The sequence below is a fragment of the Dromiciops gliroides genome, chromosome 1 (genome assembly GCF_019393635.1).
Source record: "Dromiciops gliroides isolate mDroGli1 chromosome 1, mDroGli1.pri, whole genome shotgun sequence".
In the NCBI taxonomy this organism is placed as follows: domain Eukaryota; kingdom Metazoa; phylum Chordata; class Mammalia; order Microbiotheria; family Microbiotheriidae; genus Dromiciops; species Dromiciops gliroides.
Genome location: NC_057861.1, coordinates 167,247,261 through 167,263,816, shown reverse-complemented (window position 1 = coordinate 167,263,816; position 16,556 = coordinate 167,247,261).

Below are 16,556 nucleotides of genomic sequence, written 5' to 3'. Positions count from 1 at the left end.
CACTCACTGGACCTCAGTTTCCTTGGATGTAAAATGAGAATTGGACTAGATGGCCATTTAGGTGTCTTCTAGTACAAAGTCCATCATCATTCTATCATCCTCTGGACATCCCAGAAATATAAGCACCTCCAGCACATTGGATGGCTCCTCTGCAGAGAATTTATGGAAAAAACATGGCAAGAATTGCATAAGATCAGAATTCCCAGATTAGCTGGAACATGTATCAGTGGAGTAAGCTACATCAATGAAATGGATCACAGATATATTGAAGTGGAAGAGGTAATAACCTTTTCTTTTCATGAAAGATGGAAACAAAACAGTATTTGGGTAATCTGTATTCTCTTTGTGGTCTATTAACTTCACACCATTTGTCTCAAAATAGTAGGATATCTCTTCCATTGTCTTCTTACTCAAAATATAGCTTAAATCAAAAAGCTCCTCTTTTCCAAAGAAAAGAACAAAGGATACAATGTTTTATTATCTAAAAGTGAAGGAGAAACTGAAAGCAGAAGAAAAGGGTACAAAGGGAGCTGTGGAAGAGACTAAGAAAGACAGAGATGTGACAATTTCTTTAATTATCTATAAATCATGAAACTTCAAAGAAAGCTGTCAAAACCATCCCTATCTAAGACATGCAGAATGGAGAGCAGACACCAGACTACAGTTTGAGAATAATTCTGTTCCTCTTTCTTTCTTTCTTTCTTTCTTTCTTTCTTTCTTTCTTTCTTTCTTTCTTTCTTTCTTTCTTTCTTTCTTTCTTTCTTTCTTCCTGTTGCATATTTAATGCCCCTGTATAGTTCTATTTGATCTAATCACTAAAGGGAAATGATGACTATACTTGTACTAACTATCTCACAGGGTTGTTGTGAGGGAAGTATTTTTCAAATCTTAAACTACTTTAAAAATGTTATGACCTATTGCCACACCTCACCCCAGACTAAGACAGGTTTGTTTTCCACTGTATTTTTCTAGCACTTTAAGTGAGTCATGTCAGTGACCTGCTTGGTTGGGGGAGTTTCCTCATCTGGGAGATCCTCATATCAATCAAATCACAGGACCAATCCCTATTCCCTATCCTCTATCAAGTAAGTGATGGACAGCTTGGCATAGAGGGAAATGAGCCAGATTCATGAAGACTCTGCCTTCAGCTGAGTCACCGAGTATCCCTACTGCTTTCAACTATGGAAACCTCACTTTAGCTTCACCTTCTCCAATATTTTCCAATTCACTGATCAAGATAGGCATGCCATCCTCCTCTTTGCTTCCTGATGCCATTTCTTGACTTCTCTCTATATAATTTTTACCTATTCCTCCTTCTTTAAATGATTACCACTATTTCCTGAAAGATAACTGGGACTCATTTCCATCTTTCTAACTGAAAGGTACCTTTCTTAAATCCTTCCTCTTTACCTCTTCTCCCACCATCATCCTCTATAACTTCAGTGTCTATGTTGGTGATGCTCAGATTCCTGGATTCTGAAGCTCTCCATCTCCATTTAATCATCACAAGTCATTGCTCTTCTCTGATCTCAGTTCTCTTACCTATTGTAATGATTGGAATGATTAATTAGCCCCTTACACTACCAACTCTTCGACTCCCCCCTTTGTTAAATAGCATTCCTCTAAATGCTATTTAAAAGACAGCCCCCAAAAGAGAGAAAGACCTATTTGCACAAAAATATTTATAGCAGCTTTTTGTGGTGGCTAAGAATTGGAAATCAAAGGAATTCTCATCAATTGGGGAATGGCTAAAGAGACTGTGGTATATAATGGTGATGGAATATTATTGTGCTATAGGAAATGACAAGCAGGATGACTTCAGAAAGACCTGGAAAGACATGTATGAACTGATATATAGTGAAGTGAGCAGAACCAAGAGAACAGTGTGCACAGAGGCAGCAATATTGTTTGATGTAGAACTGTGAATGACTTACATACTTTCAGCAATACAGTGATCCAAGACAATCCCAAAGGACTAATGACAAAACATACTATTATATGTTACAAAGAAAGAACTGATATTGATTGAACACAGACTGAAGCATGCTATTTTTCACTTTCTTTCATTTGTTTTTCTTTTATTCATGTTTTCTTGTACAAAATTACTAATATGGCAATGTTTTACATAATCATACATGTATAACTCATATCTGATTGCTTGCCACCTCAGGGAGGGGAGAGGGAGGGAAGGAGGAATAAAAATTGGAACCCAAAACTATAAATAAAATGTTTATTACTTTAGAAAAATGCTATTTAAGTAGCATGGAATAATGGATAAAGAGCTGGCCACTTGACTCAGTCACATACTGCCTGTTTAACCCTGGGCAAGTCACTTAACATTTCCGATCTCCAAGCAAATAAGATTATAAATTGTAAAACAGTTAATAGAGGGAGTTTCTTCACTGAGGATTCTCTATAAATGAAAGCACAGGTCTAGATCATTAAAAAAAAATAAAAAGCCTAATCTTAAAAATGGATTACTTCCTCTTTAAAATACCACACTGAGTGTTTTCTTAATGGCACTAAATGAATGCATATTAATATTAGATATTATCAAATACTTCTGGGCTTCAGTTACATTATAATCATTTACTAAGGTGTTGATTCCACCTATGTGTGAATTATTTTATTATCACAGCAGTTCTCACTCTGCTGTGATTTATTGTTAGCAGTTTCAAAACAAGTACCACTGACAATGTGTTTGAAAATCAAATGATGTTGATAAATCTGCAATTAAAAAGCATCACTGAGTGTGAAATACAGGTCCTGGATAAGAACAGCTACCATCTGGGCCATTTGGAATAAAGTACCTGTGAAATTCCTGTCTGTTTGACAAATAGAGAGGAATGGTTAGTATTTGTTAATAAATATACCTGTCGGGGGCAGCTAGGTGGTGAAATAGATAAAGCACTGGCCCTGGATTCAGGAGGACCTGAGTTCAAATCAGGCCTCAGACACTTGACACTTACTAGCTGTGTGACCCTGGGCAAGCCACTTAACCCTCATTGCCCCACCAAAAAAACCCAAACAACCGAACATATAAATAAATAAAATACACCTGTCTAGCAGAGTGACCCTGGGCAAGTCATTTAACCCCACTGCTTCTCAAAAACAACAAACAAACAATAAATTCACCTATCTCTGTATGAATAGTTTTGGGGTTGGGATGAGGGAACCTTGCCTGATTTTTTATTTTTATTTTTTTGGTCATGACATGAGTTCTCTTTGGAGAGACTTTACCACCACTGCTGCCATTACTGGAGGCCGCTTGGTGGCCTTGTTTTCCCTGAAAATCAAATGTGATGGTGGGGCGGAGCCAAGATGGTGGAGGAAAAACATTTACTTTTTGGAACTCTCCCCATGATCCCTCAAATAGCTCCAAATAAGACAATTCCTAGAGCAGCAGAGTCCACAAAAGGATGGGGTAAGATCATTTTCTGGCCAAAGGCAGTGTAAGGGCTAAAATTCTAGCTATACTGTCTAAAATATCTAATGAGTGATCGCCAATAAATTATAAGCTTTAGCAAGAGTTAGGCTTTTAAGCATTTATTAAGGAGAATAAGAATTTGGTAAAGAGAGAGAAAAAGGCCTAGATTCATCTATCTATTAAAGGGAGAGTGCATTTGTAGCTCCCTTCTCCACTAGAATCCTCAAGAAAGAGAGCGAGCCAGCGCGCCAGCCTCCCCCTTCTTCCTCCCACAAGCCAACGTCACTTCCTGACGCCCAAGAGAAACCTCATGGTCCTGCCCTCAGAGGCCCTCTCCTCGTGTTGGAGCTTTCATACAGTAAATCTCCAGCAGGTGGCGTCATTCCAATCATTACAGCAGCTTAGAAGGCTGGCAGGAAAGGTCTGTTATACTGGGTGTGAGAGTGGAGCCTAGATCCAGGCCACACCATGCAGATCCAGTCCCAGGCAGGCTGTGCTAGAGGGAGCCTTTGAATCAACTGTAGTGGTGGCTAGTTCTGGAACTCAGTTCACCATGCAGTGAGAGGGTTGAGCAGCTGGCTGGGGGGAGATTGCAGGGATCTCTGCTGGTTCTGAGACAGAAGTCTGTTGTGTTGCCCATGCTTGGAACCAGGAAGAAGTCTTGAGTGGAAGCCCAGGTGGGGGAGGCACACAGGCATGCCTGAGCTTGCAACCACAGTGAAATAACCCAGGATCTGTTCCTGGGTTAAAGAGCAAGCAGACCTGTGGTTACTTACATACCAGAGCACAGGCCAGGGAAGTGTATAATGTGCCTCTCCTTAAATCATACCAAGTGGGACCCCCTGAAGCTTGGGACAGTGTGCCCTGGAAGCAGAGTCCCATTTTAAGAAAGAGTTAAATGTCAAGAAATATGCTGGCAAAATGAAAAAGACAGAAAAAGATGCCGACCCTAGAAAGTTTCTTTGATGACAAGGAAGATCAAAATACACACTCAGAAGAAAATTACAAAGTCAAAACTCCTATCTCCAAAGCTTCCAAGAAAAATATGAATTGTTTTCAGGCCATAGAAGCATTCAAAAAGGACTTTGAAGATAAGGTAAGAAAGACAGAGGAAAAAATAGAAAGAGAAATGATAGCAATGCAGGAGAGTCATGAAAAAAAGTCAACATCTTGAAAAGCCAAATGGAAAAGGAGATACAAAAGCTCTCTGAAAAAAATAATTGCTTAAGAATTAGGATTGAGCAAATGGAAGCTAATGACTTTATGAGAAATCAAGACCCAATAAAGCAAATTCAAATGAATGAAAAAATAGAGGCAATGTGAAATATAGCCTTGGAAAAACAACTGACCTGGAAAATAGATCCAAGAGAGATAATTTGAAAATTATTGGACTACCTGAAAGTCATGATCAGAAAAAGAGCTTAGACATCATCTTCCAAGAAATTGTCAGGAAAATTGCCCTGATGTTCTAGAAAAAGAAGAGAAAATAGAAATTGAAAGAATCCACCAATCACTTCCTGAAAGAGATCCCAAAATGAAAACTTCCAAGAATGTTATAGCCAAATTCCAGAGCTCACAGGTCAAGGAGGAAATATTGCAAGCAGCCAGAAATTCACGTACTGTGGAGCCATGGTCAGGATAACACAAGATCTAGCAGCTTCTACATTAAAGGATCAGAGGGCATGGAATATGGTATTTTAGAGGGTAAAGGAATGGAGATTACAACCAAGAATCACCTACCCAGCAAAACTTTGTATAATCTTTCTGGAGAAAAAAAAATGGGAATTCAATGAAAGAGAGGACTTTCAGGCATTCTTGATGAAAAGACCTGAATTGAATAGAAAATTTGACTTTCAAATACAAGACCCTAGAGAAGCATAAAAAGGTAAACAGGAAAAAGAAATCATGAGGGATATTAAAAGGTTAAACTGTTTACATTCCTACATGGGAAGATGATACTTCTAATTCATAAGAACTTTCTTATTATTAGTACAGCTGAATGGAGTATTCTTAGACAGAGGGCACAAGTGTGGGTTGAATATGAAGGGATGATATCTTTAAAGAAATTATTTTTAAATTTTAATTAAACTTTGTTTTATTTTGTGTGGGCTGTTGGGGTTGAGTGGCTTGCCTAGGGTTATGTAGCTGGTGAATGTCAGGTGTCTGAGGCCGGATTTGGGCTCAGGTCCTCCTGGGTCCAGGGCTGGTGCTTTGTCCACTGTACCACCTAACTGCCCCATGTTGATATCTTTAAAAAAATAAAATTAAGAGGAATGCACTGGGAGAAAGGGAGAGGGAGAGGTGGAATGGGGTAAAGTATCTCACATAAAAGAAGCAAGAAAAAACATATGGAATGGAGGGGAAGATGGGAGAGATGTGGGGGAGTGAGTGAGCCTTACTCTCATCAGAATTGACTCAAAGAGGGAATAACATACACACTCAATTGGGTATAGTAATATATCTTGCCTGAAGGAAAGTGGGAGGAAACACTTTTGAGGAGGAATAGGGTGAAAGAAGATAGAAAATAGAGTAAATATCAAAGGGAGGGAATAGGAGAGAGGGTAATACACTTAGCAATAGTAACTGTGGGGAAAAAAAACTTGAAGCAAGTTTGTCTGATAGGCTTCAGTTCTCAAACACGTAGAGAACTGAGTCAAATTTGTTAAAATGCGAGCCATTCCCTAATTGATAGATGATCAAAAGACATGAAGTTTTCAGATGAAATAATCAAAGCCACTTATAGCCATATGAAAAAAAAAAAAGCTCTAACTCACTATTGATTGGAGAGATTCAGGTCAAAACAATTCTGGGTACTACCTCATACCTATTGTATTGGATAATAGGACAGTAGAGGAAGATGACAAATATTATGGGGGATATGGGGAAAATGAGACATTAATACACTCTTGGTAGAGTTATAAACCAATTCAAACATTCTGTAGGGCAATTTGGAACCATGGCCAAAGGATTATAAAACCATGCATACTCTTCGACCTAGCAATACCACTACTGGGTTGGTATCCTAAAAGAGATTTTAAAAAATAGTTGAATTTGAAATTGGGGTGATGCCCATCAATTGGGGAAAGGCTGAACAAATTGTGGGATGAGATTAGGATGGAACGCTATTGTGCTGTAAGAAATGATGAGCAGGATGCTATCAGAAGGACTTATGAAAACTGCAGTCCATCTACAGAGAAAGAACTGATGGTAGTTGAATACAGATTGAAGTATAAGGGGGCAGCTAGTTGGCACAGTGGATAAAACACTGGTCCTGGATTCAGGAGGACCTGAGTTCAAATCCAGCATCAGACACTTGACACTTACTTACTAGCTCTGTGACCCTGGGCAAGTCACTTAACCCTCATTGCCCCCCACACACAAAAAAAAGATTGAAGTATAATTTTTTTGTTAGTTCCTCTTTCTAAAGTTTTTTTGTGTGTTTTCTTTCATAATTTGACTAATGTGGAAATGTTTTGCATGACTGCACATATATAAGTTATATTGAATTGCTTGAGTTCTTAAGGGGATGGGGAGGGAGGAAGAGAATTTGAAACACAAAGTTTTAAAAATTGATATGCAAATTTCTTTACACATAACTTGGGGAAAATTCTCGATTAATTAATTAATTGTTTATTTTAAAAAAGAAATGACAAGCAGGATGACTTCAGAAAAAGCCTGGAAAGACACGTATGAAATGATGTATAGTGAAGTGGGCAGAACCAAGAGAACATTGTGCACAGAGATAGCAATATTGCTTGATGAAGAACTGTGAATGACTTGACTATTCTGAACAATACAATGATCTAAGGCAATCTCAAAGGACTATTGATGAAACACACTATCTACCTCCAAAGAAAGAACTGATATTAATGGAACAGACTGAAACATGCTTTTTTCGCTTTCTTTTATTTTTTTCTTTTAATCAAGTTTTCTTGTACAAAATGACAAATATAGTAATGTTTTACATAATCATACATGTATAACCTATATCTGAATGTTTGCTGCCTCAGGGAAGGAGGAGGGGAGGGAGGGAAAAAGGGATAAAAATTAGAACCCCAAAACTATAAATAAAAATGTTTATTATAAAAAAAATGTGATGGCGATGGCTCCTTCAGAGTTCCCAATACACATTTGGTAGCAAAGGCTAGTAAAAAGGCTGGTGGTTGGGAGGTGGATACAAAATAGTATGACATTTATTAAGAACCTGTTGAAGAGAGGCAGTAGATAGGGAGCTGGCTTTTGTCTAGGAAAACCTTCCTCTAATATAAACAGGCTGTGTGACTGAGTAAAATACTTAACCTTTCAGAGGCAACTCTAAATTGCAGAGAAGGTGCCAACTTGTATACTAGAAGTTCTTTGCCTGGGAATTCCCTATACTAATGAGATCACAGATCCATTTGAAAAAGAACCTAGGCACTGAGGAGGAGATAAAATTTCAGTTCAATACGAATAAAATAAAAGAAATATTAGCAGATATTATTAAGAAGGAAGAGAGACAATGTGGCTTCCAAGTCAAGAAGACCAGTGTTCAAATCCCTTCTCTGACTCATACTTGCTGTGTGTGAGCGGGTCTAAAGCAAATCACTTCATCTCTCAGGGCCCCAAGTAAGCCTCTAAAACTGTCACATCCTTATTGCTAGAGGGAGGCCCTTGCCTGCAAGTTCCCTATGTCAATGAAATGACAAGGTCAGTCCCTATCCATTTTCATATGATGCAATACAAAAATGAGTTAGACACATTAACTCATCTGACCCTTTGTCCTAGGACCACATTCCTCTGGCCTGGGTGGGGCAGGTGGCACCTCTATTGCAAAGGTAAGGAACCTGAGGCCCAGAGAGAACCTCCATATTTTGAGAAGGCCCATCTTCACTGCTCACTCTTCACTGTTGGCCTGCCCAGTATCCACATTATCTTCCTGGCCCCTTGGGGACCTCTTCCCTACAAAGGTAGGAAGGATGTCACCTTCAAGATATCTTTGATCTTGGTATCACCCACCAGTGTTCTACTTCTGTGTTCACGAACTCTGAAATTCCTTTGTCTGATCATATAATCTGTTATTATTTTACCTTTCCTTCTGCCACATAACCTGTTCTCTATTCTCATCTTAACCTCCAATCCTTCTACCCTCAGTTCTCAGTTCTTTCCCAGGCAATCATCCCTGTGCTGGTTACATTCTCCTCCCTTCCTCATCTTGATCTCTTGGTGAACCAGCCCAACTCCACACTATCCTCTAGTCTCGAGGCCTTTGCTCTCTAAGATATCCTGTGACTGAACTTGTGCAGCCAAACCCCAGTCTTGAATTACTTAAACTATCTACTACCTTTACTCCTATTCACATACCACTAAGTGAAATTGGAGAAAACCATGAAACTGTGCTGAGTTCACTATTAATTTGTTACATGATCTCGATTGGACCCTCATCGAAGCAAGGCAATCCTTTTGCACTTCTCTGATTCACCACTTCACTCACAAGACATCTTTTCTAAACCTTTTCACATCACCTTAAGCTTCCCCATGACCCCATTTCCTTTTCTTTTTTGGGGGGGCCATGGGGGTTAAGTGACTTGCCCAGGGTCACACAGCTAGTAAGTGTCAAGTGTCTGAGGCTGGATTTGAAGTCAGGTCCTCCTGAATCCAGGGCCAGTGCTCTATCCACTGTGCCACCTAGCTGCCCCCCCCCCCACCCCGCCCCGCCCCGCCATTTCCTTTTATAGCTCTTCATCACCTGGCCCTTTCCTACCTTGCAATCTTCTTACACTTTATTCTATTCCGTGTACCTCAGTGACACTGGCCTCTAATGTTCTTTGTATATAATCCTGCATTTCCCAGTCCTGAGCATTTTCACTGCCTATTCTTCATACTTGGAATTCTCTCTCTCCTCATCTCTGTCTCCTGACTTCTCTGGCTTCTGTAAAGTCACAGCTAAAATCCTACCTTCTGAAAGGAGCCTTTTTAAGGAGGAATCAGAAAATGCTCCTTTCAGAAGGTGGGATTTTAGCTGTGACTTTAAGTCATAACTAGTGACAACTAGTATGTGTATATATACATATACATATATAAGTGCACACACACTATATATATGTGTGTATATATATATATATATATATATATATAAACATACACACTAGACACATAGAGTTTATATATAGCTGTTTGTATATTGTCTCCCCCTCATTAAATGGTGAGCTTTTTTTCCCTTATCTTCCTATCCCCAGACCTTAGCATAGTGCTTGGCACATAGTAAGTGCTTCTTAAATGCTTGTTGACGGGAGGAGTCAAATGATTTGCATAAGGTCACTCAGCTAGACTTTTGGAAAAACCCCAACTCAAATAGTCTTTATTAAGGTACTTAAGGACTTAATCTAAGTCCAGCTTTTTCTCTAGGAAGGGTAATTTTCACATCTTTATTTGATTTCTTTACCAACTGGCCACCTTTGCTAATGGGCAGACCCTTACTTGCAAGTGAAAGAATGGATCTGTGAGCTCTTCAGTTGTTATTCCCTTGGTAAACCCATCTTCCTAAGGCTCATTCTAAGTAATTCTTCACCTCCCTCAATCCTCCATAGAAACCTTCCTCTCTCTCTCCATCTTTTAACATTGCAGAAGTGTTAGTGTTGCTGTTCTGCTAGCTGTCCTTCTCTCACTATGCAACTGGATCTCTATACTTGTTTAAAAGGTTGGGGATAAATAAAATAAAATGAGATAGTATCTGCATAGCACTTTGCACACTTTAAGCCATTGTTTAGTTGAACTTGACTCATTGTTACCCTGTGGACCATATCATGCCAATACCGTCCATGGGATTTTCTTGGCAAGGTTACTGGAGTGGTTTGCCATTTCCTTCTCCAGTGGATTAAGACAGAATTTAAATGACTTGTCCAGGTTCACACAGCTAGTAAGTGTCTGAGTCCAGATTTAAACTTCAGGTCTTCCTGATGCCAGGACCAGCTCTCTATCCATTGTGCTACCTGATTGCTTAAAGTTCTATGTAAATTCTAGTAATGATGATGCTGATGACGTAGCCACTTGGGCTAGAAATTATTGATGTTCTTTCAATCACCTTTTTTGACAGTAATGCCGTCCTATGAATTTCTCCAATTGTTCAATATTTTTAGAAATAATATTTATCAAGCACTTAGCATGATGCCAGACATGTAGTTGTTGTTGTTCTTGTTTGTCCTTTGTTTTAGAAGAGGACCAATGGGCATCACAGGGTGATGTCTTGACTTGATTGTGAATTGGATTTAAGTAAGGCTGAGTTGCACAAAGTCCTCAGCCTTACTCTCTCTTCTAGAGTCACAGAAGTCCAGTGGCAATATGAAAGTCAAGACAACTGTCGATGGCCCAGGATGCAGTGGATAACCTTGATGCCTTGGATGTCTCACCAAGTCTTAAGCACTCTACAATGCTTGCTTTAGCCACTTTTATGGCTGTTGGAATACATTTTTCTCATCCACCCATTCCCCCAGGGAAATCTTCATGTGCTTGGGGTAGATATCCCTCTAACTCATCTATGGATTTCAGGCCTGAGGGTTGCTCTCAAACTGGTTTAGCCTATCTGCCAAGACAGTTTTACCATTGTCTGGCGCCAGTACATGCAACAGCTTCTTGGAGCCACAGGTGAGAGTTGGGTCAAAGTGGATGAGTAGCCCTGAAAAGCCCTCAGACTAGAGGTGCTAGTGCTCCTTGAACACCCCATATACTTCATACACCTGAAACATAGTAGGTGCTTAATAAATGTTAATTCCCTTTCCTCTCTCTCAAATATCTTGAAAATTAACACTTCAATGCTTTCAGAACTGTGCTACCTCTAGCATGGATATCTTCTGTGTATATTTGGTTTGGACAGCTGTGCTTCCTAATGCATTTTCTTTTTTGCTATTTTCACTTCCTCACAGATCACAAAAGGGACTGAGGTGTGAGAGTAGAAATATGATAGTCCTATTCTTATAAATGATGATGAACATTGTTGTTTAGTAGTGTCCAACTTTTCATGACCCCATTTGGGGTTTTCTTGGCAAAGATACTGGACTGATTTGCCTTTTCCTTCTCCAATTCATTTTACAGATGAAGAAACTGAGGCAAAAGGGGTTAGATGACTTGCCCAGGGTCACACAGCTGGTAGCCCAATTTGAGCTCAGGAAGATGAGTCTTCCTGCCCAGCTCTCTATCCACTGGGACACTCAGCTCCCACAGAGAAACATGGAGTTCTGCTGTATGCTTTTTGTTGTTGTTTTTGTTGGGCAAGCATGCCTTCTGACACTATTTACTGGCTAAAAACCCAAAGTGCTCTTGATGTTGGATGTAGCCCAATGGCTACATTCTACTTTGAGGCTGGCTAATTCCTAGAAAAATATATAAAATACACACAACTGGGGGATAAAATGGTAAATATTCTATTTTACAGATCTGAAAATTCAAGATTACCGTCTTACACAGAGCTTGGCCCTAGAATGGCAGAGCAGGTCATGGATACTGCTTTTACGTAGAACAGTTTCTGCAGAAGCAAGCGCCACTCCACCAGCATCCAGAAAGTTCAGATAAATAATGACAGGTGGAACTTCTATCATCCTGTGCCTTGCGATTTTGTCGAGTTTTATGGTATCTCTTTAATAAAAGCTGGTTAGCTTTTATTCAAGTAAGAGGCAAGACCACAGAACATGTGCTCTGGTTCCCTGGGATGCTCTTATACTCCGGCCTCTTTCCAAAAGGCATGCGACCAGAGGCTCCTAGGTTGTCCTTTGTTGTCCCTAGTCTGAGACTAGATCTTAAGCCCCTGGCTACCTCTTCTGCTTTAGGCGTCTTTCCCTGAGCATAGCTGACTGAACAGTGATTCTGTGATAGGTGTTTCTAGCTTTGGCAGTTACTTTGTGAGCTTAGTTGTTAATCCTCACCGACACCACCACTCCTTTCCCTTGGCTCCAGGAACAAAGAGACAACATGGGAGACTCTGTGGCCTGGGTGGGCGCACACTCTTCTCACCAAAAGGCTCCAGCTCTGGGTTTACATTGACTAGGTTCATGGCCTGAAGGAAGGAAGTGTGATCTCAAAGTGAAGGAATGAAGTTTTTTTGTTTTTTTTAATTGTCTGGCTCATTAAGAGCCCTGCTTCCCCCTTTCCTTACTCAGAGGAAAGCCTCTTTTACAGAGCTTAGCTGTAGTTTATGTCTAAATTCTCCCCTAAAGGAATTAGCAGTATCCCTTGAAGGACTCTTTTTTTTTATTTGTTTGTTTGGGTTTTTTTGCAGGGCAATAAGAGTTAAGTGACTTGCCCAGGGTCACACAGCTAGTAAGTGTCAAGTGTCTGAGGCTGGATTTGAAGTCAGGTCCTCCTGAATCCAGGGCCAGTGCTTTATCTACTGTGCCACCTAGCTGCCCCCTCCTTGAAGGACTCTTGAACCCTTGAATGTGCTCGTATAAAATAAGTATCAAGTACGAAAAAGCTGTTGACTTCCTGTGCTACAAAAGAAATGCTTATAAAACAAAGAAGGCATATGTATGCATTAACAAATACTTAAAACATGATGTGGTCATTCATAATAATGAATCCTATTATTCTCTACCAAGAGACCAAACACCCAAGACTGTTTGACAGCCACTCCTCTTTTGACTCAGATCTACAAATCTTATCACCTCATTCAAGGTCCACATCTTCTGGTCAGGAGGAGATAGATGAAGGAGGAGGAAGATGAAGAAGGAATAAGCATTTTACAAAGCACCTGCTACATATCAGGCACTGTGCTGAATACTTTGCAAATTATCTCATTTGAACCTTACAACAACCCTGAGAAGTAGGTGCTGTCATCATCCCCATTTTACAATTCAGGAAACTGAGGCAAAGAAAGGCTAAGTAACTTGCCTGAAGTCACACAGCTAGTAAGTGTCAGAGGCAAGATTCAAACTGAGTTCTTCCTGACTCCAGCCCCTGAGATCTATTGGCTACACCACCTAGCTTCCTCTAGTATTCCAGCATGGCTCTCTCTTTGGATAGCACCAAGTCATCTTCTGTAAGAAGTGTGGAGTGTTGGGGCGGCTAGGTGGCGCAGTGGATAGAGCACCGGCCCTGGATTCAGGAAGACCTGAGTTCAAATCCGGCCTCAGACACTTAACACTTACTAGCTGTGTGACCCTGGGCAAGTCACTTAACCCCAATTGCCTCACTAAAAAAAAAAAAAAAAGAAGTGTGGAGTGTTGGGGGCAGCTAGGTGGCACATTGGATAAAGCACTGGCCCTGGATTCAGGAGGACCTGAGTTCAAATCCAGCCTCAGACATTTGACACCTACTAGCTGTGTGACCCTGGGCAAGTCACTTAACCCTCATTGACCAAGAAAAAAAAAAAAAGAAAATTGTGGAGGATTGCAGAAAGTACCATTCAGACTGAATTCTCAGTCTCTGGACTTGAGTTCATTAAGTAGCCATCACTTCTAGCAATATCCATCTTTCCATGGTTCAGTCATTTCTTGTTCAGGGGGAAACAAAGTAAAACAACTGAATGTCCCTTCCTATAAAATGTAAACTCCTTGGGGGCAGGTTTTGTTTCTCTTCTGGTCATTTTTCATCCAAGCATCTAACACATATAGCTCTGCAGGTAACCCTCACTGCACTGATAAAGTCTTCTTGAATTGAGTTAAATTTTTCTCAGTGTAGGAGACAACAACTTTGAGAAATGCCAGAGGTCACATTTCTAATTCCAAGTTCTGCTATGAAAGACCTAGGCTATGAACTATGGCTAAATGGAACCATTAAATCACTTCATCCATGTGGTAAATTCAGTCTAGCAATTGGTCAAATTTGACTGATTCCCAACTTCTCATTGACTAGGCCAGTTATTTGATTGAAATTATTAAATCAGTCAGTTGTAGTGTCTTATAACCACAACTTTTTTTTTTTTGATAAATTCGGTAGTGTGGTTCAATGGAAAGGCTCTAGACTGGACAGTCAGAAAAACTGGGCTATGTACCAGCTGTATGTTCCTTGGGCAAATCACTCCCCTTTTCTTCAGGTGATGCCAAAGCCCCTTTAAACTTTAACAAGCTGTAATTCACTTGCAAATCAGGGCTTTAGATGGGGGTGTGAGAACCAGTCTGCTGCTGGCCAGTTGAGGTGTTACTTCCTGGCTCCCATTCTCCTCTCTGGCTTCCTAACACATCTACTCTACTTCAGAGGCCAACAGCTGCCTCGCGTTCTCCCTCCTTCTTTCCCCAAACTCTTTCTTTCAAAAATCAGAATTGTTATGCAGCATAGTCCTCTCTCTCCCCCTACCTCCTTTGAACGATTGTAACACTCTAAAATCAGTTATTTATGTCCCCATCTCACTTCCCCATGTGGGGGAAGGGGGAGTCTGTGTTGGAGCTATCGTCGAACCTCCTGTGCCTAGCCCTGTGGCCCAACGCTTGGCTCCTGGTAGGTTCTCAGTAAATGTTTGTGGAATTGAGTTGGTAAAGAATGAAAATGTTTGTGTAGAATTTTATAAAGATTAATCCTTTGTTTGATAATGCCTAAAATGAAGGCAGGGACTGCACACTTGGGGAAGCATTTTTCAACAAAATTTCCCACTGTCCATTCAACAAATGATTAAATGCACACAGGTCAGTCGATGTGTCAGGAGTGGTCAATAAACAGTGACAAAGGATCTTTTGCCTCCTCCGAATAAACACTGCTGCTCCTTCTCCCTATCTTCCTTGATAAACACCATCTGGACTTAGCTTTCAAGGGAGGGACATCTCACCGTGACTAGGTAGTAGTATTAAGTGGATGGTCTCTTCAAGATTTATTTTTGCACTTTTATGAGTGTGTTGACTGGTGAGGATCTAGGGTTCAGAGCCCTGGGTCCTGCTGCCCAACCTCCCAACAAGGGAAAGATGACAAGCCGCTTACATCCCTAGATCTCTACACTCTGGTATCTATGCCTTTCGCTTTGGGGGTAAAGGTTTGGGCTGATGAGGTCAGAATAAACCTTGCACAGAAAGATATAGGAACCTAACTGCTTTTGTAATGGACTTAACAAAGGCAATGTCATAGATCTCACTTAATTGCAATGTCACCTCCAAATCACCTTTTCTAAAGAATGTTCCTCTCAGTTATTCTTTGGCCCTTTGATGGTTTTTGTGCCTGGGCTTATTCCCACCCATCTACTCACCCCACTGCCACACCCACACACAACATTCCAGGATGCTTTCGTAGCTATAGCTTGTAGCTTGGACTGATAGCTCCTTGTCCGTAGATCCTAAATCTTTCTTCTTTAACTTCCTTCTAGTCCTTGCTTCAGTTGTTTGGGTTCACCCTTATGCGTGTGGACTTGCTTCTCTCTTCTGTACATACCTTCAGAAAATGTAAGTTGGTTGACTAGGTATGTGACCATGGGCTGGTAACAGAATTTTAGAATTCTGTCCTGTACCTGAAAGATGACTCTCCCCTATAGTCCTCTCCACAGGAGCCATCATTCCTCCTTTGCTAGAAGAGGTCCAGTGACAGCAATTCATTATTCAGCATTGTGGGAATTCTACCATTCTGCTCTGGGACGGCTCTGGCTATTAGGGAGTTCTTCTTTACATCCTACCCAAACCTTTTTCTCTGTAACTTTCATCCACTGGCCCTAATTTTTGTTCCTAATCATAAGTCTTATCCATCTTTCATATGAAGTCCTGTCAAATACTTGAAGGTATCTTCTTAGCTTCCCTTAGTTCTCTTCTTTTCTATATTAAGTGATCTCAGTTCTTTCAAATGATCCTTGCATGGTATAGTCTTCATGCCTCTTTCCATTAAGCTAGTCACCAGCCTATTTAAATGGGATGCTCAGAATTGAAGACAATGCTCTTGGTGTGGTCTGACCAGGGCAGCGTACAGTAGGATTGTTACCTCCCTATTTATGGATACCATCTTTATACAAATGAAGTAAAATCAGTTAGCTTCTTTTCTTACTATATCACTCTGTTACCTCTAAAACAACTTACTGTCCACTCAGATTCCCAGATCTTTTTCTCATGAATATAGTCTGCACTGCCTTGATACTGGCCTTGCTGCACCTTGAATATGATAGTACATCTCCTAACTGAGCATTTTCACTGGCTGTGCCTCAGACCTGGACCTTTCTCTGTCCTCATCTCAATTTCTTGCCTTCTTATCTTCC